Genomic DNA, 23,421 nt, shown 5'->3' with positions numbered 1-23,421 from the left:
AAATATCTGTATATCGATTGTTTTTTTTTTTTTCTTTTTTTTTGAGATGGAGTCTCACTTTGTCACCCAGCCTGGAGCACAGTGGCGTGATGTTGACTCACTGCAACCTCTGCCTCCTGGGTTCAAGCGATTCTCCTGCCTCAGCCTCCTGAGTAGCTGGGATTACAGGCACCCACCACCACACCCGGCTAATTTTTGTATTTTTAGTAGAGACGGGGTTTCACCTTATTGGTCAGGCTGGTCTTGAACTCCTGACCTTGTGATCTGCCTGCCTCGGTCTCCCAAAGTGCTAGGATTACAGGAGTGAGTCACCGTACCCGGCCCTCGATTGTCTTTTAAGCAGGGGATCTGACATCACCGCGTCAGCATTCCTGGTTGGCAAAAATCAACAGAGCTGTGGTAGGGACCATGAGCTCCAGATCACCACAGTCTCTATCCCTGGGCTTCACTCTTTTGTGTTAACTGCCCAGCTGCTGTAGGCTTTGGGGTTTGCAGCCTTTGATGGAGCCTAAGAAAGCCAAGGGAAAAAAGAGATCAGGAAAAGGGAAAGTGGAAGCCAGTGATAGAAACTGAGGAAAGATAGATAGGTGAGAGGAGAACCTAGAGGACTGACTTGGAAACAAGCGAAGAAATCAGGTTTGAAAGGAGGCGAAACAAACCTTGTTTTAGCTATATGATCCAACTATTTGCTTAGGCCCCAAATTTAAGAATTATTTTTGACACTTTTCTTTTCCTTATCTCCCTTATTTAAACTCATCTCCAAGTCTATCACATCTACCTCAGAATTATTCCTGAAATTTGTCCATTTCTATCATTTCTTACCTGCTCATTGCAAAAGCAACTCTTCTCTTTGCATCCTTTTGAATTGTTTCTCAAAAGTTCCATGTATACACAGCAGCTAGCAGGGTGATGTTATAAAACTAGATCCTGTCACGTGTTGATAACTCTTCACTAGTTTCCCATTACACTTGGAATAAACTTGTATTCCTCACAGGGACCCAGAGAGTCTGTGCATGATGGGGATTCTCCTTGCCTTGTTGATCTCATCCTCTGTTCTTCCCATGACCTACTTTCTCACTTTCTCCAAGGCACCACATTCTGCCCCTTCCCTATTGCTTGCTCACATGTAGATCCTTCTCTTCGCTGTACTCTCCTTAGATCTCCACAGAGTTGGCTTCTTCTCAGTTTACTGAACCTCTTCAGAGGGCACTTTCTTGACATCTCAAATCAAAAGGTCACCCGTCTTCCTTTAATTTCTCAGCAACTTATTTTCCTTCTACATTTAATGTTTCCTTTCTCAACTAGAAAGTAATCCCCATGAGGGAAGGCACAGCGTCTGTCTTTTTCCTGGTTGTTTCCCCAGCTTTTGTTAAGGGTGCTTGCCTGGCACACAGGAGGATCTTAAATTGTGGTGGAATTAATATGTGAACAATAGTCACATGCAGCAGAGGTGAGACTAGGCTAAGGAATAAAATTGCACATCTGTATTTCAGCAACTTTTTTAAAATTTTATTTGAAACAGGGTCTTGCTCTGTGGCCCAGGCTGGAGTGTAGTGGCACGTTCATAGCTCACTGCAGCCTCGAACTCCTGGGCCTAAGCAATCCTCCTGCCTCAGCCTCCAGAGTAGCTGGACCACAGGTCCGTGCCACCACACTCGACTAATTTTTCAATTTTTTTGTAGAGACGGGGCCTCCCCAGGTTGCCCAGGCTGGTGATTTTTTTCTTAAGTGTCATAAAGATTTTGCAATTAGGAATAGTAGGGTACCGGGGCAACTCTACAAGCCCTAGCCAGCCAAGTTGCTTGCGCCCTCCTACGACGGCAGCAGCTCCGCGCCTGCGCAGATCTCCCCCGGGTGGTCCCACCCTCTCATCCTAAGGGGGCGGGCCTAGCGGAAGGCGGGCCAGGCAGAATGCGGCCCCGGGCGCGTGTGGATGACGTCACCCGGCGCGTGCCGGGGTAGCCCGTAGTAACCCCGAGTCTGCGGAAGTGGTGACCCGTGGGACGCGGCTGAGACAGGTAACCTGTTCGCTCCCTGTTGGGTCCCTGCCTTCCTCTCCTCCGGCGTCGGGATGGCGGCGGGGACAGCACCATTCCGTTCTGAAGGCGACGGGGAACCCTCCCTTACCCTCACTTTTGCTCGACCAGCGAGGACCCGCATCCCCTCCTCAGTTCTCCCAGACCCCTGGGGCTGAAACCCATCCTGGGGACTGGGCGGAGCGGTCACATCTTACCACCTCAGCTGTAGAGGTGGCCACGGGTTCTGGCTGTCTTCTCCCCGGCGGCACAGACCTTTCTCAGCCTCTGGGTGCCTGCTCCTTCGTCTCTTCCCTCCAGGCCCTCGGTCACCTGCCGGTCTCGGCTTCTAGCCCCACAGGGCTCATCTGCAGTCTTAAGTAGGCAGAACAGTTTCCGATTCGATTCATTTCCACTTCCATTCATTTCACTAAGTGAAACCCATCCGCCTCTTCTTCCCCCGGAGGATCTTTACTGAGAGCACCACATTTTGAGTTTTGGTGTCCCTATAGAACATCCATACTGTTAGTCTGGAGTTTTGTTCATTAACGCATGCATGGGCGGGGAGGGGGTGGCACAGTAATGTGATTATGATTATCTATTGTGATAATAAAAGATCCACTTAGGATCCAGTCCACTGTTGAGATGCATGGAACAGTTAATAGCATTGCATAAAATGCCCCTTGTACCTGGATTTCTTTTTGGTTTTCGTGCAATGATGACAATTACCCTTGCAAAGGTAGCCCTCAAAATAAGTAACGTAACCCGCTACGGATGTTTAGATCGCAAAAAAACAACAATAGCGTTCATATGGTTGATAAATAATATGGGTTATTACAAAACCAGACAGAATAGATGCTGAGTATATGGGATGAGAAGCAGAATTCTGAAATCCTTAATCTCATTGATGGTTTGGTTTTGTATTTTTTAAATACTTTTAGTCTGTTCCATTTTTGAATAGTGTATATTGTGCTTCGTATAATTCTGGGAAGCCTTCCAATTATTTGCTAATTGGGAAGATTCGATTCTTCCGATATTTGGGGGACAAAGTAGAATAAGGTTAGGATATAATAATAGTTGCTTATTGTTGGCCCATCTGCTTTATCCAGGGACTGTGTTCAACACTTTGCATATGTTTTCTCCGTACTTCATACAACCACCTCGTGAGTTAGGAATTATTACTTCCAATTTATAGAGAAGGAAATTGACTTTCGGTTATATGAAATTGACTTGCTAAAAATTCACAGTTAACTAAATGGCAAAACCAAGATTTAAATTCAGGTCTGAGTATGACTTCAAAGTCTGCACTTTTCTTAAAGGACTCTACTAATTCTCAATTTTAGGCTTTTTACAATAGTTGCACACAATTTTATGAGTTTGTTCACCTACACAAATGATTTAATACTTTTTAATATCTTTAATACTGTATTAAGTTCCCATATTCCTGGAGTTAAAACACCTGGAAAGCTTAACTTGTGATCCTTCCTGCGCGCGGACACACACACACACACACACACACACACACACACACACCATCCTTTAAGAATGAGATAAATGGCAAACAAGATTGTGCAGTAAAACCCTGCTGTTTGGAGTCCTCAGGGAATGGGTAATTTTACAGTTGAGAGCTTTACTTCTTTAGAAATGAAAATTATATTGACTCTTTGACATGGAAATTTTAAAAATGTACTACACAATTTCTTGCCTCCATAAACACTCAGGATGCCGAGTAGATTTTTGACCTCACTGTGCCCAGTCGAGGACAGTTCTAAGGAATTTGGCTGTGAGGAGATAAAGAAGAGTTGGAGGGAGATGTGGAATTAAGGGAGGGTTTTGTTTATTTGTGGCTTTTTCCGGTAAGAAGAGACTGGAACATTCACACTTCTGAGGTGGAAAGGGCTTGGAAACAGGAAGATGCTGAGGTCAAGGATTTATTTGTTTGTTTTGTTTGTTTTCTGAGACGGAGTCTCACTCTTTCGCCCAGGCTGGAGTGCAGTGGCACTATCTCGGCTCACTGCAAGCTCTACCTCCTGGGTTCACGCCATTCTCCTGCCTCAGCCTCCCAAGTAGCTGGGACTACAGGTGCCCGCCATCGCGCCTGGCTAATTTTTTGTATTTTTAGTAGAGACGGGGTTTCACCATGTTAGCCAGGATGGTCTCGATCTCCTGACTTCGCGATCCGCTCACCTCAGCCTCCCAAAGTGCTGGGATTACAGGCGTGAGCCACCGCGCCCGGCCTGAGGTCAAGGATTTAGAGGGCTGGATGATTGATGAAGCAAGGTCCCAGAGGCCACCAAAAGACAATCTCCAGAGCAGAGGCCACCTTCAGGCTATGCGGGGCATGAGGGACACTTCTTCCACTCTCCTGGGAGGGATGGGGAGAAGGGGGGGCACAGACGTGAGTGAGTGTGTGGGATGAGGAAGAAATGTGTGGAAGTTCTTGTGTGATGGAGCAAAAGATCTTAAGTGCAGCAGGTGAATTTGCTGACATTGCGTTGATTTGTTGGGATAGGGATTGAGGAAAGTTGGTAGAAGTTTAGAATAATCACTGAGGGAAAAGGACAGGGTTTGATGGGGAGACTAGAGAGAATCATGAAGGGTTGCCTGTCCAGGAATGTTGGTATCCCACCAAAGTTGGAGTCTATGAATATCTAGAGTCAGATATTCTTGTGATTGTGATATTCATTCAGCTTTTGTTGAGCTTAGTAGTTTAGAAGTAGAGAAGGTGTATGATCCCATTGCTTAAAGTTTTGGTTTTATAAAAGCTCTGTCAGAAGGATGAAAGAGCAAGAGACTTGAGGTTAAAATGTTCCAAGAGTGTTTGAAGAAATGAACTATGTTGTTCTAAAGATGTCCATAGAGGCTGAGGGCACTGTGGCTCACTCATCCCAGCACCTTGGGAGCCCAAGGCAGGAGGATCCCTTCAGCCCAGGAGTTCAAGACCAGCCTGGGCAACATGATGAAATCCTGCCTCTACAAAAAATACAAAAATTAGCCAGGCATGATGGCATATGCCTGTAGTCTCAGGTACTTGGGGGAGGATGAGATGGAAGGATTGCTTGAGCCCAGCAGGTCGAGGCTGCAGTGAGCTGTGGTGGCACCACTGCACTCCAGCCTGGGAGACACAGTGATGAGACCCTGTCTTAAAAAAAAAAAAAAAAGAAAGAAAAGAAGACCATAGAGCAGGGAGTCTCTACTTCTGAAACATTTATAATTCTCTGCTGTAGGGGGGCTGTCCTGTGCATTGTAGGATGTTAGCAGTATCTCTGGTCTCTGCCTATTAGATGCCTGTAGCAGACCTCTCCAGTGTGATAATCAAAAATGTCTCAAGACGTTGCCGAATGTCTTCTGAGGGGCAAAATCAGCCCCAATTGAGAACCACTGCCATAGAGTCAGAGGAAGCAGATGGATTGGAGAAAATGTTAAAGCTAAGGGACTGGAGTCTCAATGAAAGAAGAAACAGCTGGCAAGTAAGCAAGAGAAAGAGTAGGAAGACTGGGAGGCTGTGCTTGGAGGTTAGACTATTGAAATTATGTCAGAGGTGGAGCTCTTCCACATAGTGAAAATGGGCCAGGTGCGGTGGCTCACGCCTGTAATCCCAGCACTTTGGGAGGCTGAGGCGGGCGGATCACAAGGTCAGGAGATCGAGACCATCCTGGCTAACACAGTGAAACCCCGTCTCTACTAAAAATACAAAAAAAAATTAGCTGGGCGTGGTGGCGGGTGCCTGTAGTCCCAGCTACTCGGGAGGCTGAGGCAGGAGAATGGCGTGAACCCGGGAGGCGGAGCTTGCAGTGAGCCGAGATAGCGCCACTGCACTCCAGCCTGGGTGACAGCGCGAGACTCTGCCTAAAAAAAAAAAAAAAAAAAAGTCTGGGCGTGGTGGCTCACGCCTGTAATCCCAGCACTTTGGGAGGCCGAGGTGGGTAGATCACGAGGTCAGGAGATCGAGACCATCCTGGCTAATGCAGTGAAACCCCATCTGTACTAAAAATACAAAAAATTAGCTGGGCGTGGTGGCAGCCGCCTATAGTCCCAGCTACTCAAGAGGCTGAGTCAGGAGGATGGCGGGAACCTGGGAGGTGGAGCTTGCAGTGAGCCGAGATCGCGCCACTGCACTCCAGCCTGGCGACAGAGCGAGACTCCATCTCAAAAAAAAGTCAAGAATGGACCATTGGTCTCTCTAGTATAAATTTTATAAACAGATTAATATCAAAGATCATTGTGCATTTCCTTGAGAGTGAAGAAAAAACGACTTCCAGACCTAGTGACCATTGTTCAGCCTGACCTATGTTAATTCTGTTGAGTAATTCTTTTGAAAAGTGATGTTTTTTATTTCTTGACTCATAAAGCGTGTAACTTACATGCTATTTGAGAATAAACCTCTATTTTACATTGAGATTTATACCAAATGGCAAAATATAGGATCTCTCTATCTTCGGACAGAATGAGAAGAAACACTTTTTCTACAAGTAAAATTGTTTTTAAAAAACAGCAAAAAGGATGAAGTAGTTGCCTAAATAAGAGGTGTAACTCAGACGTATTTAGAAACTAGTTTTCAACCTTAGTTTCTGCGCAGGTTTTCTCAGGATTGTGTAATCATCACAGTGGTTATGAAGAACTAGGACATAGTTGGGTCAGTGGTTGTAATTCTGACTGGTTGTTTAATATAATTATACTATTTTATTTTATGTACACTGAGAAATTTATATACTAAGTAAAGCATGTCTTGTAATGTTAAAAAAAAGACGATTAATTTGCTAAGTGCAGTGAAGGCGAAGGTTGTTGGCGCTGAGTAGGTCATTTTGAGAGTGGGGAAATGGAGATAATGTTAACTGTGGTTAGGGAGCAAGTTGGAAAAGCAGCAGCAGGACAGCCTCAGAGTTTCTGAAATGACACCAGGACTAAGGCTTTCTGGATGCTTGTTTTCTCACTTTGCCCGGTAAGTGCTTCTCAGCTCTTTTCTAGAATAATCATTTTCCCCAACTTTTACTTCTCTCTTGTAGTGTTTTAACAAGTCAAGAGACTTATCTAACTTGTTTTTTTTTTTTTTTTTAAGATGGAGTCTCACTCTGTCGCCCAGGCTGAAATGCAGTGGTGCGATCTCGGCTTACTGCAAGCTCTGCCTCCCGGGTTCACACCATTCACCTGCCTCAGCCTCCCGAGTAGCTGGGACTGCAGGCGCCTGCCACCATGCCCGGCTAAGTTTTGTATTTTTAGTAGAGATGGGGTTTCACTGTGTTAGCCAGGGTGGTCTCGATCTCCTGACCTCATGATCCGCCTGCCTCAGCCTCCCAAAGTGCTGGGGTTACAGGTGTGAGCCACCGTGCCTGGCCCAACTTGTTTTTTTAATAGTACTTTTTAGGTGAATAGTTCTTCAGTATTCTCTTGATTTGATTTTATCATCTTTTTGCTAGGCCTCCAAAAAGCCCTGGTTTCTGTGCATGTGATATACTTTTAGAGCAGTTCTTTTGCATTTGGGCATCTGATCATAAAGTCTCTCGTTGGTAAAAGAAATGTCAAATATCTTTAAATTTTACAACTCTTAGAAGGTTTTTTTCCCCCTGCCTTTTTTCCCTAGTCTGTTCTCTTTTGCCTTTTTTTTTTTTTTTTTTTTTTGAGGTGGCGTTTCGCTCTTGTTGCCCAGGCTGGAGTGCAATGGCATGATCTCTGCTCACTGCATCCTCCACCTCCCTGGTTCTAGCAATTCTCCTGCCTCAGCCTCCCAAGTAGCTGGGATTACAGGCATCTGGCACCACACTTGGCTAATTTTTGTATTTTTAGTAAAGGCAGGGTTTCACCATGTTGGCCAGGCTGGTTTCGAACTCCTGACCTCAAGTGATCTGCCCACCTCGGCCTCCCAAAGTGCTAGGATTACAGGTGTGAGCCACCCCGTCCAGCCTGTTCTCTTTTATTTTTTACTGTTCCATATTCGTTTTTAACATATACATATGTACAATGTTAATTGGGAACTAATTACAGTGTACTCAGTAGAGGATGTAAGCAACTTCTAGAATATGCCTTTTGATATTCTCCCCATGTTTGATAATCCATGCTTTCAGTCAACTTTTTTTTTTTTTTACCTTTATGAGCGTAACCTACATTATTCATCAAGAAAGAATGGGTACTAACTCCCATCTCTTTTACAAAGCATTAAAAACACACAACTGTCTAATCCACAGATACAAGCTGATGTAGGTTTTGTTGTTATATCATTAGTCTTATCACTGAAAAACAGTAAGTAGGTGGCATTAAAAGCCTTGGAGTTTTAACTTGATTCTCATACAAATTTTTCATGAATCCAGTCTATTTGATAGGGTATAAGAAGTGTCTTCTACCAAGGAATTTGCTATGATAGGCAGTAAATTCCCTATCGGTGTTTAATAATGATATTTTATTACCTTATTCACATACTTAAATATGAGGATTTCTAAGAAAAAGATACTACCTCAAGAAAGAGTGATGACTAGGATTTCGTACGGACCTGATTTGTTTTGGTGTTTAGGATCTGGCACATCAAAGGAGAAATGGGTTGTTCTCTCCAGACCATGAAAATGGACATTTATACTAAATACAGAATATAAACCCAAGAGCATGACAGAAGACTATGTTTTATCAGATAACTTAACACTTTAAAAAGCAGCAGCATTACAGTCTAGCAGTTGCTCTCTAGTGGCAGATAGCACAGATCTGTCTGTGTGCTGTCTGCAGCAGTCTCTGTGCTGTCTGCAATCTTGGCCAAATCAAGATCCTTCAGTGGTCATGTTTGAGCAAGTGGATGCCCAAGGACTTTGACTGTTAGTTTATAATAAATCTTTTTTGTTTTGGAACATGGCATAACATCTTTTCTAATAAGAGAGTATTTCACGTTCTGGAAATATCATGGTTACTGTATATGCTGTGTTTAATCATTTTCTTTCTTTCTTTCTTTCTTTCTTTCTTTCTTTCTTTCTTTCTTTCTTTCTTTCTTTCTTTTTTTTTTTTTTTTTCCCAGACAGTGTCTCACTCTGTTGCCCAGGCTGGAGTGCAGTGGCATGATCACAGCTCATTGCAAGCTTAATCTCCCAGGCTCAAGCGATCCTCCTGCCTCAGCCTCCTGGGTATCTGGGACTACAGGTGTGCACCACCATGCTCAGCTAATTTTTTGTATTTTCTTTAGAGATGACATTTCGCCATGTTGCTCAGGCTGATCTTGAACCCTTGGGCTCCAATGATCCACCTGCCTTGACCTTCAAAGTGCGGGGATTACAAGTGTGAGCCACTGCGTCTGGCCTAGTCATTTTCTTATGATGGTTTTAGAAATTCCTATTTTTTACACCACATGGCGAATTGTAATGTTATGTAGTATTTGCACCATGTAACCAGCTCATGGCAAGCACTTCAAACATACCCTTAGGTTCCTTCTGTATTGGTGTAGTTCTGTTTTTCTTCAGCATATATGTCTTAGCCTTTATAAGAAATAGAATCTCAAAGAAAAATAAACTGTTGAACCTTACCTTTAAAACTTCCTAATTCATTTCAATATGACCTACAAATTAAGTGTCAGTTGCCTGCTTAAATTTAAAAGATGATTGAGCTCCTGAAGATCTAAAGATATTTAAACTATACCAAATGCATTTTCTTACGTTAATCCCAGGCACTTTTCAATTTCCAGGAATTTGTTGAAATATTTTGTCTTGGCAAGGATGAACTGAATACATGTTCAGTTTACCATGTAGAATCTGGTGCTGGGAGTTTATTTTAAACCTTGATGAGGTGGGTTCAAAACCATTTAGAGAGAAAGGGGCACCCATTTGCAGTGTGTAAAGTCTGGATCTTCCTCTGAATGGAGAAATCTGCGTTCTGTATTTATTCCCACAGAGAACTAGGATATAAATATTGAGATCTGAATGCCTCTTATTTATTTATTTTTATTGATTGATTTATTTACTAGGCTTGGCAATCCTGTGAGTTTATACTTGAACTTATTTTGCCCCTAGATACAGTGCTCCCCGCCGAGTTCCTCTGCATAGCTGTAGTGCCGGGGACATCATCCCCAAATAAATCCTGGGGTGGAGGAGCTTCTCTTGCTTTCTGGCTGAAGGAAGTGTAGTTGCCTAAGACAGGAACAGAGGGACCTCTTGCCCTTCCTACAGTTTTTCCTGTTGTAGGAAGTACAGTGTCCTACAGAGAAGGACAGAAAGATGGTGCAGTGTAGGAAGTGGGGGTTGTAAGGTCAGACAGAGGCCAGCAGTTGGGGGAGGGATAAGGAAGCCTGCTTATACTTGGAGTTGTCAAGAAAAGGCCTGCTTATCACTCATATACAAGTTTTCAATAATGAGAATTTCCTCAATATACTTAACAGCAAGAGTCCTACACAGGAAGCCCTACAGTAAGTGGCCAGAGAATTTGCCAGATGCAGCCATTTTTAGCATCATTGAACTCTACAGTGGATTTTAAATAGTACCGGTTGAGAGGAGACCAGAGTTAGATTAAGACTGTTCTCAAAATTTGGTCTCTGGACCAGCGTATTAATATTGGAATTTGTTAGAAATGCAGATTCTTAGAGCCCAGTAGTCTGTGTTTGAACCACTGGCCCAGCCAATTCAACCTAATTGTAGTGGCAAAGTCAAAATATTGGGAAAGAATGAGTGGAAACTTCATTATATGTTAGAACATCTTTTGATGTTTATATAGGGATGGCAGGGAATGCTGTTTCAAGTTGAAGGACGGAAAAAACAGCTTCAGTTATAGATACCAGTAACATGCAACATTGTTCCTGTAGGTGGAGAATACCTCCATTTGTGGCTACAGTTCACCCTGGCCTGGAATCTAAATTCTGCCAGATTATAATACAAGAGAGCTTTTCACCTTGCCTCCTTTTTTGTTTTAAATATTTATTCCTTGATTGTGTTAATATTTATATATGCATTGACTAGTGAAATTTTTTTTTCATGGCTTTGTGATGGCAAGAATTGGTTTAAGTAGCTCATTGGTTCAGAAACACTAGATACATAAAAATTATCTTGATATCCTGTGTAAAATGTAGATTATTGGCTGCTATCCTTGCATGTCCAAGAATCTGTATTTTTTTTTTTTTTGAGACGGAGTCTCGCTCTGTCACCCAGGCTGGAATGCAGTGGTGCGATCTTGGCTCACTGCAAGCTCCGCCTCCTGGGTTCACACCATTCTCCTGCCTCAGCCTCCCGAGTAGCTGGGACTACAGGCACCCACCACGCCTGGCTAATTTTTTATGTTTTTAGTAGAGACGGGGTTTCACCTTGTTAGCCAGGATGGTTTCGATCTCCCGACCTTGTGATCCACCCGCCTTGGCCTCCCAAAGTGCTGGGGCGTGAGCCACCGCGCCTGGCCAAGAATCTGCATTTTTAACAGGCACCACTCACACTAGCCCACCCCCCACCCCCAATGTTGTTTATTGGGCTTGTGGTTCTCAGACTATATTTTGAGAAACACTGTGCTAAATTTCTAAGGAGAGTGATTTTAAAGTAACAGCTTTATTGAGTTATAATTCACATGCCACAAAGTTCACTCTTTAAAAGAATGTAATTTATTGATTTTTAGTATATTTACAGAATTGTGCAACCATCACCACTGTATAATTTTAGGATATTTCCATCATTCCTCATGGAATCCCTGTACTGACTGGCAGTGACTCCTCATTCTGTCTTTATCCCAGTCCCTGGCAACTACTTTCTGTCCCTGTGGATTTGCCTATTCTGGACATTTCATGTAAATGTAATCATAGAATATGTGGCCTTTCGTATCTTCCTTCTTTCACGTCTCACGGTGTTCTCAAAGTTCATCCAGGTTGTGGCATGTCAGTACTTCAGTACTTCATTCCTTTTTACGTCTGTATAATATTCCACTGTGTGGATGGACGTTTTGTTGATCCATTCATCAGTTGATGGTCATTGGGTTGTTTTGCTGTGTGTATGTTTTTTAAAACAATATTAACTATATCTGGGCCTTTTCAAATAGTCATTGGATAATTCTGTAGAGTATCTTAGAGGGGATTCCTATAGGAAGTGGGGACTGGATTTAGAGTCCCTTCTATTCATGGATTTGAGGAGTCTCTTTCTGTAATTTCTTTGGGCCAGTAAAATACATTCTTCTAAGAGCTAGAGCAGCTATTTTTTCTCCATAGCAGAACATTTGATATTGAAAAAAATCTTTTTATATGACTTGTTTAAGGACTATATTTAAAAATAGTTTCTATTAAAAATAGTATTCTTTAGCATTTCTAGAGGAGGAACTCTTACTGAAAAAGCTGGTATTTTTGACTGTATTTTCTTTTCTTTTCCAATCTCTTCACTTTTACTCTATTGAATCCTGTAACCCAGCTCTATTAATCTAGATCCTCTTTCCAGCCTACAAATATTTATGGACAGTAATAAATTATATTAGTTCTAATAGAGTTTAAAATGTTTTGTGAATTTTTATCCCAGCATGACAAAAATCACCAGGTGGTCTGATACCACCTTCATCTTTAAATATTTAACCAATTCTTTTTATTTTTAAAGGCTACATTAATTGAATGATATCCATAAAAGTGTTTAATAGCACTTACCTTGGGCCCACAGTGCGCAAAGCACTTCATGGAATTAAGGTCCTTCCTTTTTGCATCTGCTCTCCTCATACCTTATTTCAACCGTGGTACTCAAAATCTGGGCCCACTGTTCTGCAGTGGGGACAGTGACTGAACTTGCATGTGACTAGGATTATGAAGGGTTTAGAAACTGTGTCATGTGAGAGTTGGGTGAAAGAATGGAGGTTGTTCAGTTGTTAAAGAGACTACTCAGGCAATGACAGCCCTCCCAGCCATTCAGAGCTTGTCTAGAGAAATCTTATTCTTCCTTTGGGTAGTAGTGGGGAGAAACTGGAGTGAAAGAATATGTCAACAGGCTGTTAATTTTGTTGGGTTATAAGTAGGCCAAAAACATGGAGACTTTTTCTAATGTTTCTTTCTTCTTCTTTTTTTTTTTTTTTTTAGACAGAGTCTTGCTCTGCCATCCCGGCTGGAGTGCAGGCTCAAACTCCTGGGCTCAAGCGATCCTTTGCCTCAGCCTCCTGAGTAGCTGAGAGTACAAGCACATGCCACCATGCCCGGTTAATTTTTAAATTTTTCTTTTGTAAAGATGGGGTCTTGCTATATTGACCAGGCTGGTTTCAAACTCCTGGCCTCAAGCAATTCTCTGGCCTTGGCCTCCCAAAGTGCTGGGATTACAGGTGTGAGCCACTGTGCCCAGCCCGGTTCTTCATTCTTACATACCTTTCCACTATCTTTCAGTTCCTAGAATATCTAGTCCAGTGTCTGATGGTAAGAATGGTTTCTGGATTGCATTTTGCCTGTTCAGGATATATGGAATGTTAAATTATTGCATCAGCGCTAATGCATTATTTTAGCCTTAACAACAGTGTATAAATGTGTAAAGTGCTGTTTGATATTATACAATTTTGTATAGCTAAGTTTTATTAGATCAGGATTAAAATACACCTTCCATTTGGTATAATGTGTAAAGTTTAGTCACTTCTTAAAATATAAGAGTGCAATATGTATAACTTGCCATGCCAATAAGCAACAAGATGTGGTGTGCTTAAGAGTGAGGGAGAAGTCTCTGGTTGTGGTGAATATCCATATTTGGTTGGGGATGTAGAGAGTTCCTGGCCTGTTTCACTTTTGCCTGTCTGGTTCAGCTTATGGTTCAGCTTAGGATAGAATGTACTGCTCTGTGCTTTAAATGGCCATTTTTGATCTAGGCTTGGTCTGGGATTCAGGCAGTAGAGTGTAGTGCTGAGAGTTCAGGGTCTGGAGTCAAACCAGGGGAATCTCACCTCTGCCATCTCATAACTTTGTGAACCCGGGAAAGTATCTTAACTTCTCTGGGCCTCAATTTACTCATCTGTAAGATGGAGATGACAGTACATACCTCAATGGGTAGTGGGGATTTAATGCAATAATGTACTTCATGTACCTAGCCTGCCTCATAGCAAGCAGCCAATAGATGTTTGGTGCAGTTGCTACTTGTTAATAGGAGTGTCTGAAGGTCAAGGGCCTTCTCGAAGGTTTCTGAATAGAGGAGTTCTGAATTCACTGAATTCCCAATGGAGAAAGACTCTGGTTCACCTGGTTTCTCTAAGGCATTCTAGGTTCCTGTTGCCTGCTCAGGACAACACCTGGGGAAGTTTTGGGTGAATGGGATTCTCCTGGCCTTCCACTCTCTGAATATGTCACTGCCTTGTTCTGGCCTCTGAAATGAAGTGTTTGTGTAGTGGGAGTTCTCTGGCAGTTTTCAGAGGAGCATGGCTAAATGTGTAGATAATCCATAGAAACACTAGAACATCAGAGCACTGTGAACAGTTTTGTACCACCTGTGCTACAGGAGATATAGAAAAGGACGAGAGAAAAAAATATTTTATTTATTTATTTTTGAGATGGAGTCTCACTCTGTCACCCAGGCTGGAGTGCAATGGCGCAATCTCTGCTCACTGCAAGCTCCGCCCCCTGGGTTCACGCCATTCTCCTGCCTCAGTCTCCCGAGTAGCTGGGACTACAGGCGCCCACCACCACGCCTGGCTAATTTTTTTGTAGTTTTAGTAGACACGGGGTTTCACCGTGTTAGCCAGGATGGTCTCAATCTCCTGAACTCGTGATCCGCCTGCCTCGGCCTCCCAAAGTGCTGGGATTACAGCCGTGAGCCGCTGCGCCCTGCGAGAAAAATATTTTAAATTAATGATAAGGACAAAGTGAACTGTAACTAAATCCCCATGAATAATAAAACTACATTCAGTTTTGTATGATTGAAATATCTATTCAGAAAGTGTCTATTAAGCATGAATTCATACTGGTCAGTCTAGGAGCAAGAATACCAGTAAACCTCCTGGGCCACTCATGACCGAAACTGCGTCCGAAGTCCAGGTCAGGTTCTTTTTTTTTTTTTTTTTTTTTTGAGACGGAGTCTCGCTCCGTCGCCCAGGCTGGAGTGCAGTGGCGCAATCTCGGCTCACTGCAAGCTCCGCCTCCCGGGTTCACGCCATTCTCCTGCCTCAGCCTCTCCAAGTAGCTGGGACTACAGGCGCCCGCCACCACGCCCGGCTAATTTTTTTTTGTATTTTTAGTAGAGACGGGGTTTCACTGTGGTCTCGATCTCCCGACCTCGTGATCCGCCCGCCTCGGCCTCCCAAAGTGCTGGGATTACAAGCGTGAGCCACCGCGCTCGGCCGAGGTCAGGTTCTAACTGCTCTCCTCCCGAAGGCAGCTTGCAGGGCTCATCTTGGCTTCCTCTCCTCTCAGAGCTGCCTCCACCCACCCATCTCCTGGAATTCTGTATTTCCCAAGGTTGACTGCAGCGTGGCCGTACTTTCCTTAGCTCCCAACTTTCCTTGTTGTCCTGGTGGTTGTCTTCAGACCCTTTTGGGGTTAAGGATTTTCTTACTAATCCTTGTGGAAAAATAAAGGGCAATTTAAAGATTTGGTTAAAGATTAGGGCAGTTTAAAGATTTGGAGTATTGGCTGGGCCCGGTGGCTCACGCCTGTAATCCCCACACTTTGGGAGGCTGAGGCGGGCGGATCACCTGATACCAGGAGTTCAAGACCAGCCTGACCAACATGGTGACACCCTGTCTCTACTAAAAATACAAAAATTAGCCAGGCGTGGTGGCAGGCGCCTGTAATCCCAGCTACTCGGGAGGCTGAGGCAGGCGAATTGCTTGAATCGGGAGGTGGAAGTTGCAGTGAGCCGGGATCGTGCCATTGCACTCCAGCCTGGGGGACAAGAGGGAGACTTCGTCTCAAAAAAAAAAAAAGATTTGTAGTGTTTACAATTGTAGTTTTCAGTCCACTGCTAAATAGTAACTGCTAAGATGTAACTGGAAGCCAAACTAGGCGTCTATCCTTGTTACGCCAGGCATGAAGTTCACCAGACCTATTCTATTGGATGGACTGTTCTTCTACCCCCTGAAACCCCTCCTTTCTACCACTAGTGGAGACTGAGGAAATCAGGAAAGAACCACGAGAGCCCTCCCCATCTTGAGGGTGGAGTTTGCATTGCCAAGGACCTCCAGATAGGTTGATGCCCTATTTTAAAAGGTACCTCAGATTTGTTCTAATCAGGTATGGCAAGATGACAGACACAGAAACAAGCTGCTTTTGAAAGAAGAGTTTATTATTATAGTTCCCAAACGGAGGGAGTGCATCACGCCCTCCTATGACACAGGGCCATATGAGGAAGCACCGGGATTGGTCAGGAGGCAGAAAGAGTTGGGGGAAGCATGGGCAGGAGCTTTTATTGGGGTTTCTGTGGGAAAGGCAAGGCAAGCAGGCTGAGCAGATGAAGGATTGGCTAGTTTGAATAATTTTGGAGGGCTCTAGGGGTGGTCCCTGGTTGTGTAGTACCTGGCTGTGGGGTGATGTAGGACAGTGGCAATATTGCTTGGGCTATGAGAGTTAGATAAGGACGTGGTTGTGGACTGTGGATTGGTTGGTTTGCCTATGAAAGGCATGCTCACAGGCAAGTTCTTTGCTATCTCTTGGAATTAGCCCTGGGAGGAGCAATTTCTCCAGGATTAGCAAGGCTCCAAGATGTCAAAACATCATAAAATATAGAAAATAAAAAACATGATTAATGCATACCCCTTCCAGCAGAACTGTGCTTATCACACAAGTGATTCTTTTGGGAGCATTTTCTTATTGAGTGATAGAAAGAATGGTAAAGTGGCTCCTTGCACCCCTGGAGTTTACTGTCTAGCTTAGTAAATAAGGCCTGCACACATGAAAGTGACCAGCCATGCAGGACACAAGATCACATGCCAGAAAGTTCAATATAGTATAATGGGAGCTCAGAGAAAGGAGAGATGAGAATGTTGTAGAAGCAGTAGAGGGCAGTGGTTCAGAAGGCTGCTGGGTCCATATCCGGCTTCATCAGTTACGAACTGTGTAACCTTAAGCAAGCTGGAAAATTCCTGTGTTTTAGTTTCCTTATTTGTAATATGAGTTTAATAATAGTAGTACCCATATCAGAGTTACTGTGAAGACTAAATGAGTTAATAATTGAAAGGGCCTAGCACAAAGGCTGGCGCTTAATAAGAACTCAGTAAGCATCAGCTGTTATAGGGCTGTTGAGGAAAGTTTCACAGAGTGGATAGAATTGATTGTTACCTTAAAGAGGGGGAGGTGGCAGGAGGAGAGAGAGAGAGAGTGAGAAAGTGTTTCTCTGTTGGGTTGGGGTGGATGTGGGGTGGTGACTGGAAATGAGCCTGGCAAATTCAGGTAATAGAAGGTTGGTCTGATAGGATAAGGTTGAAAAAATAGGTTGGTGAGAGTTCTGAATGGTAAGGACTTTGCATTTTTTCTTTAAACCATGGAATTCATTCAGGGCCTTTTTCCCCCTTTTATTTTTATTTTTTTTTTATATTTTTATTTTTTTGAGACGGAGTCTTGCTCTGTGGCCCAGGCTGGAGTGCAGTGGTGCGATCTCGGCTCACTGCAAGCCCCGCCTCCCAGGTTCACGCCATTCTTCTGCCTTAACCTCCCGAGTAGCTGGGACTACAGGCGCCCGCCACCATGCCCGGCTAATTTTTGTATTTTTAGTAGAGACGGAGTTTCACCGTGTTAGCCAGGATGGTCTCGATCTCCTGACCTCGTGATCCACCTGTCTCGGCCTCCCAAAGTGTTGAGATTACAGGCGTGAGCCACTGCGCCTGGCCTTCCCCCTTCTTTTTTTTAAAAGCAGGGACATGACATTAAATTAGCGCTTCAGGAATCTTACTCTTAGTGGTATGGTTCTATAGAGAGGAGGGACTTGGACAGGTTATGTAAGTCAGAATAGATTAAGTTAGCAGTAATTAAAAACAACTCCAAAATCTTTGCGGCCCCCCAAAAAAGAAGGTGCGTTTCTTGGTCACGCTATTCCATCACAGCTCATCACAGTCATTCTGAGATCCAGGCTGATAGAGCAGCCAACATGTCACATTTTGTTTACCCTAAGAGAGGGAGAGGAGAGCACTCTAGAGGGTTATGCACTAGCGATTAAATGCTAGGCCTGGAAGGGACACGCAGACTTCCATTTACAACTCAGCACTAGAGCACAGTCACATGTCAGTAACCAGTTACAGGGGTTCAGGAAACCTTCTATGTTTGCGGGGAGGGGCTAGGTAGAAAGAACTGGAAGTATTCAAAAATAGCACTGACGACCACACAGGGAGACTTACTTAGAAGGTGGTTGTGTAATAGTTGAAGTGGGTGGTCTTAGCTGCTGGGTCACAGTTGTTGCAGTCAATACAGAGAAGGGTTGGATAAAATAATTTAAAGCAGTAGAATTTAAAAATTGGTCATTGATTGGGTCGAGTTACAAAGAAGAGAGGAGTCAATGTGAAGCGAAACTTTTGGTGTGTGTTGAGGGGGATGGTAGCAGACCAGTGGGGTGCCCTCAAGGCCTCTAGAACTGTGCTCCTTAATGAGTAGCCCACCAACCAGTGCCTACCCGCAGACAGTAATTGGTTTGCAAGGAAATAAGTGCAGAAATAGAGGGTACTCATTTAGAAATGTTTATATTAATTCTTTTTTTTTTTTTTTAGACTGAGTCTCGCTCTGTCGCCAGGCTGCTGAGTGCAGTGGTGCGATCCTTGGCTCACTGCAACCTCTACCTCCCAGGTTCAAGCGATTCCCCTGCCTCAGCCTCCCGAGTAGCTGGGACTACAGGCACGCGCCACCACGTCTGGCTAATTTTTTGTATTTTAGTAGAGATGGGGTTTCACCGTGTTGGCTAGGATGGTCTGGATCTCCTGACCACGTGATCAGCCTGCCTCGGCCTCTCAAAATGCTGGGATTACAGGCGTGAGCCACCGCACCTGACCACTTTTCTTTATTTCTATGCTATAGTTTGCCCTGATTATATTTATGTTGAATCTAATACAAATTTGGGGCATGTATTTTTGTGTTTTTTTCTTTTTCTTTTTAGTGATCTATTTTTATTATATTTTATGAAAGTATAAGGGGAAAAGGCCGGGCGCGGTGGCTCAAGCCTGTAATCCCAGCACTTTGGGAGGCCGAGGCGGGCAGATCACGAGGTCAGGAGATCGAGACCATCCTGGCTAACATGGTGAAACCCCATCTCTACTAAAAATCCAAAAATTAGCCGGGCGTGTTGGCGGGCGCCTGTAGTCCCAGCTACTCGGGAGGCTGAGGCAGGAGAATGGCATGAACCCGGGAGGCGGAGCTTGCAGTGAACCGAGATCGCGTCACTGCACTCCAGCCTGGGGGACAGAGAAAGACTCCGTCTCAAAAAAAAAAAAAGGGGAAAAATAACCACAGATTGTTGGAGAAGCATTGCTTTGGAGATAGGAGGCAGGGATGTAGAGATCAGAGCTGGATAGCAAGTTGAATCCTTTTTGTAGAATGATGAGTTGTGTACCTGAGATATGAGCAAGAGAAAGACTTTAGAAAGAGAAGAGGGCCCACAGCTAAGCCTTGGGAGGCACCCAGTGTTCTGGAGACAGGCATGTACGGAGATGCAGGCTGCTCTGTCTGTGGAGTAGCCATTCCTTTATTCCTTTACTTTTTTAATAAACTTGCTTACATTTTGCCAAATAAAAAAAGAAGAAGAAGAAGAAGAGATGTGGACGATACTGTGTCCCAGGAATCATTGGAGGTGGTGGGAAGTTAGTAGTATGAGATGCCACAGAGAGTCAAGGAAAATAAGGCCTGAGGTTAAGCTAGACTTGGCAAGAAGTAAGTCATTGTGAATGTTTGAAAGTAAACTTGTAGTGAAATGGTGTGATCAGATGCCAGATTTCAACAGTTTAAGAAATATGCAGTCATAAAATAGAAAAGGTTATAACCTTCTGGTCAGAAAAGTTTGATAGATAAACAAAAGCAACAACTAGAGTGGTAGCTATTGAGCCCAGCAAGGGAAAGCACATTTTGTTATTGTTTTTTCCAATAGGAAATCATGAGCAACTCAAAAGGCTTCTACCACCTGGAAGATGGGAAAATCAATGAGGTAGGAGGGAGATGGCAGTGTTCCATGGTTGGGAATGGAGTGGAGGACAGAGGCCATGGGAGTGGACCCGGGGGTGAGGACAGGGGTTAGATTGAACCCAGGTAACTACCCACACAGCAGATAAGGTCATTAGGAGGCGAAACGTGGATGGGAATCTGCAAATCTCAGTTGACTCAAACAGGGAAAAATGCAAGCTGGCATGCCTGGGAGCTAGTCTTGATGCTGCGGTAGATGTGGTCAAAGTTAAGCGAGCAGGGCCTTGGGAGTCCCAGTGAGAGCATTAATGAAGTGCTTTGACATTGTGACCATGGGGTCCAGCTTGGGCTACTCAGCTTCTTCCTCTAGTCCACACTCGGTAAAAATGAATGTTACTGAATAACAAGGCAATGGGGGGAGGGAGGAATGGAGTGGGGTTACTTAATCCTTAATCATGATTAAGAATAAAATATGGGGCCGTGCACGGTGGCTCACACCTGTAATCCAGCACTTTGGGAGGCTGAGGCGGGTGGATCACGAGGTCAGGAGATTGAGACCATCCTGGCTCACACAGTGAAACCCCATCTCTACTAAAAATACAAAAAATTAGCCGGATGTGGTGGCAGGCACCTGTAGTCCCAGCTACTCGGGAGGCTGAGGCAGGAGAATGGCGTGAACCTGGGAGGCGGAGCTTGCAGTGAGCCGAGATCGCGCCACTGCACTCCAGCCTGGATGACAGAGCAAGACTCTGTTTCAATAACAACAACAACAACAAAATATGGTGGGCCGGCCGCGGTGGCTCATGCCTGTAATCCCAGCACTTTGAGAGGCCAAGGTGGGTGGATCACCTGAGGTTGGGAGTTCGAGACCAGACTACCAACATGGAGAAACCCCGTCTCTAGTAAAAATACAAAAATTAGCTGGGCATGGTAATGCATGCCTGTAATCCTAGCTGCTTGGGAGGCTGAGGCAGGAGAATCACTTCAACCCAGGAGACAGAGGTTGCAGTGAGACAAGATCATGCCATTGCACTCCAGCCTGGGCAACAAGAGCAAGACTCTGTCTCAAAAAAAAAAAAAAAAAAAAGAATAAAATATGGTACAAATTGGATTTACGATAAAATTATTTAGTTTAAATTATATCTAATTTTGGAAAACACTCAGCAAAGTTATGAAAAATACAGATACAGTGCTTTAAGTGCTCTAAACATTGTAAAATTTGAAAAATGCTTCAAAACTTCCACCTGTTGAAATAATCTATTGACTTCTCGTTTTCATTGAGCTCTTTTTTAATTTTTAATTTTTCTGGATACATATTAGGTATATATTTATAGGGTACATGAGATATTATGATACAGATATACAATATGTAGTAATCACATCAGGGAAATGGGGTATCCATCACCTCAAGCATTCATTATTTCCTTGTGTTACGAATATTCCAATCATACTCTCTCAATTATTCTAAAATGTAAAACAAATTATTGCTGACTGTAGTCACCCTGTTGTGCTATCAAATACTATATCTCATCATTGTCTGTAACTATATCTTTGTACCCATTAACCATCTCCATTCTCCCTCCTAGCCTCTAGAAACTACCAGTGTACTCTATCTGCATGAGTTCAATTGTTTCAATTTTTTTTTCAATTTTTTTTTTTTTTTTTTTGAGATGGAGTCTGGCCCTGTTGCCCAGGCTGGAGTGCAATGGGTGATCTTGGCTCACTGCAAGCTCTGCCTCCCGGGTTCACGCCATTCTCCTGCCTCAGCCTCCTGAGTAGCTGGGACTACAGGCGCCTGCCACCATGCCCGGCTAATTTTTTGTATTTTTAGTAGAGACGGGGTTTCACTGTGTTAGCCAGGATGGTCTCGATCTCCTGACCTCGTGATCTGCCTGCCTCAGCCTCCCAAAGTGCTGGGATTAACCGTGTCCGGCAATTGTTTTAATTTTTAGCTCCCACAGATGAGTGAGAACATGGAAGTTTGTCTTTCTGTGCCTGTCTTTTTTCACTTAACGTAATGTTCTCCATTTCCATCCATATTGTTGCACATGACAGGATCTTATTCTTTTTAATGGCTGAATAGTACTCTATTGTGTATATGTACCACATTTTCTTTATCTGTTAGTCTGTTAATGGACACTTAGGTTGATTCCAAATCTTGGCTATTGTGAATAGTGCTGCAGTAAGTATGGGAGTGCAGGTATGTCTTTGATATACTAATTTCCTTTCTTTTGAGTATATACCTAGCAGTGGGATTGATGGAACATATGGTATTTCTATTTGTGGTTTTTTGAGGAACCTCCATACTGTACTTCATAGTGGTTGTGCTAATTTACATTCCCACCAACAATGTACGACAAGAGTTCCCCTTTCTTCACATCCTTGCCTGCATTCATTATTGCCTATCTTTCATTGAACTCTTTCGAGTGTTAGAATGAGACAAGAACTGGGCAGAGATGCAGTGTGTCTATTGTTGTGCCTGCCTCTCCCTTCCCTGACCTAATTACTCTCCCTTCACCACCCTGAATCCAGCCGGTGGGTTTCCTCTAGCCTTTGCTATGGTAGGTAGTGGACTTCTGTTTGGTTTTCCATGTGACATTGATATAAGGTAGCATGTCATGGTTACTTGGATTGCTGTGCAATAGAGGCTGTGGATATCTCGGTTAAGAACACTCTGGAGTTCAACTGCTTGGGTTGACATCTTGGAAATCTCATACACTTAGGCTCTCTGAGCATCATTTCATTATCTGTAATCTTTCCAGTACCTTGATTGTCAGCCCCCTAGGGAGGTGTAACCTTTTAAAAAATGGAGTAGAAAAGTGAAATCTCCATTTCTTTATAACTGTAATGAGTTTTCCCGGAATCCTTTTTTGACCACTCTGCTATAATTTAGTTTAAGTGGTGCTCTTCAGAAAACTGAAACATTCTATACTTTGCAAGCAAGTAGCAATCAAAGGGATACATTCTTTCACTTTTGAAAGTAGAGTGAAATCACTTCCAGTCTTATCTTTGCAACCCAAATGCCTGCTGATAATGTGAGCATAAACACATTAGGCACCAAAGAGGAATGGCAGCTGGGTGCGAAGATGTGATCAGCAAAGCCAGAGTCAACACAAGCTGCCATAAGGGAAGCCGAAGTCCATCACATCACATCATGTTTCACCATAATTCAGAGTAGTCATATACTGATGGAATAAAATCAGTTTTTGTTTTCAATGTTCACATTTTAGACGCTCCCCACACTTGACTGGTTATAATATATAAATCAAGCCGCAGCTGACAGTGATTTGCTTTTTTTGTTCAGGAAAAGGTCTTTGACTGAGACTCTGGCTTGGCCTTACTGCATTGATCTTCAACACAGGCGCTTTTTATAATTCCCACAACAGCATTAACTCCAGTGGGGTTTTTTTTTTCGAATATACATATCACAATAGA

General features: G+C 43.6%; 1 protein-coding gene across 17 annotated transcripts in view; it reads left to right on the top strand.

Moving 5' to 3' along the window:
- Window positions 1-1,930: 1,930 nt before the first annotated feature.
- The window catches only part of AOPEP (aminopeptidase O (putative)), a 395,241-nt gene continuing 373,750 nt past the window's right edge, over window positions 1,931-23,421 (top strand). For 13 of the 17 annotated variants that reach the window (XR_008656596.2, XM_055271838.2, XM_055271836.2 and 10 more), the window contains exon 1: window positions 1,931-2,018. The gene's annotated coding sequence lies outside the window, so the exon portion shown is untranslated. Of the gene's footprint in view, window positions 2,019-9,009; window positions 9,132-23,421 lie in introns of all 17 variants that reach the window. The other 4 variants (XM_055271843.2, XM_055271841.2, XM_055271833.2 and 1 more) reach the window with 3 other exon arrangements.

The sequence above is a fragment of the Symphalangus syndactylus genome, chromosome 3 (assembly GCF_028878055.3).
Source record: "Symphalangus syndactylus isolate Jambi chromosome 3, NHGRI_mSymSyn1-v2.1_pri, whole genome shotgun sequence".
NCBI lineage: Eukaryota > Metazoa > Chordata > Mammalia > Primates > Hylobatidae > Symphalangus > Symphalangus syndactylus.
This window is presented reverse-complemented; position numbering and strand designations above follow the sequence as displayed.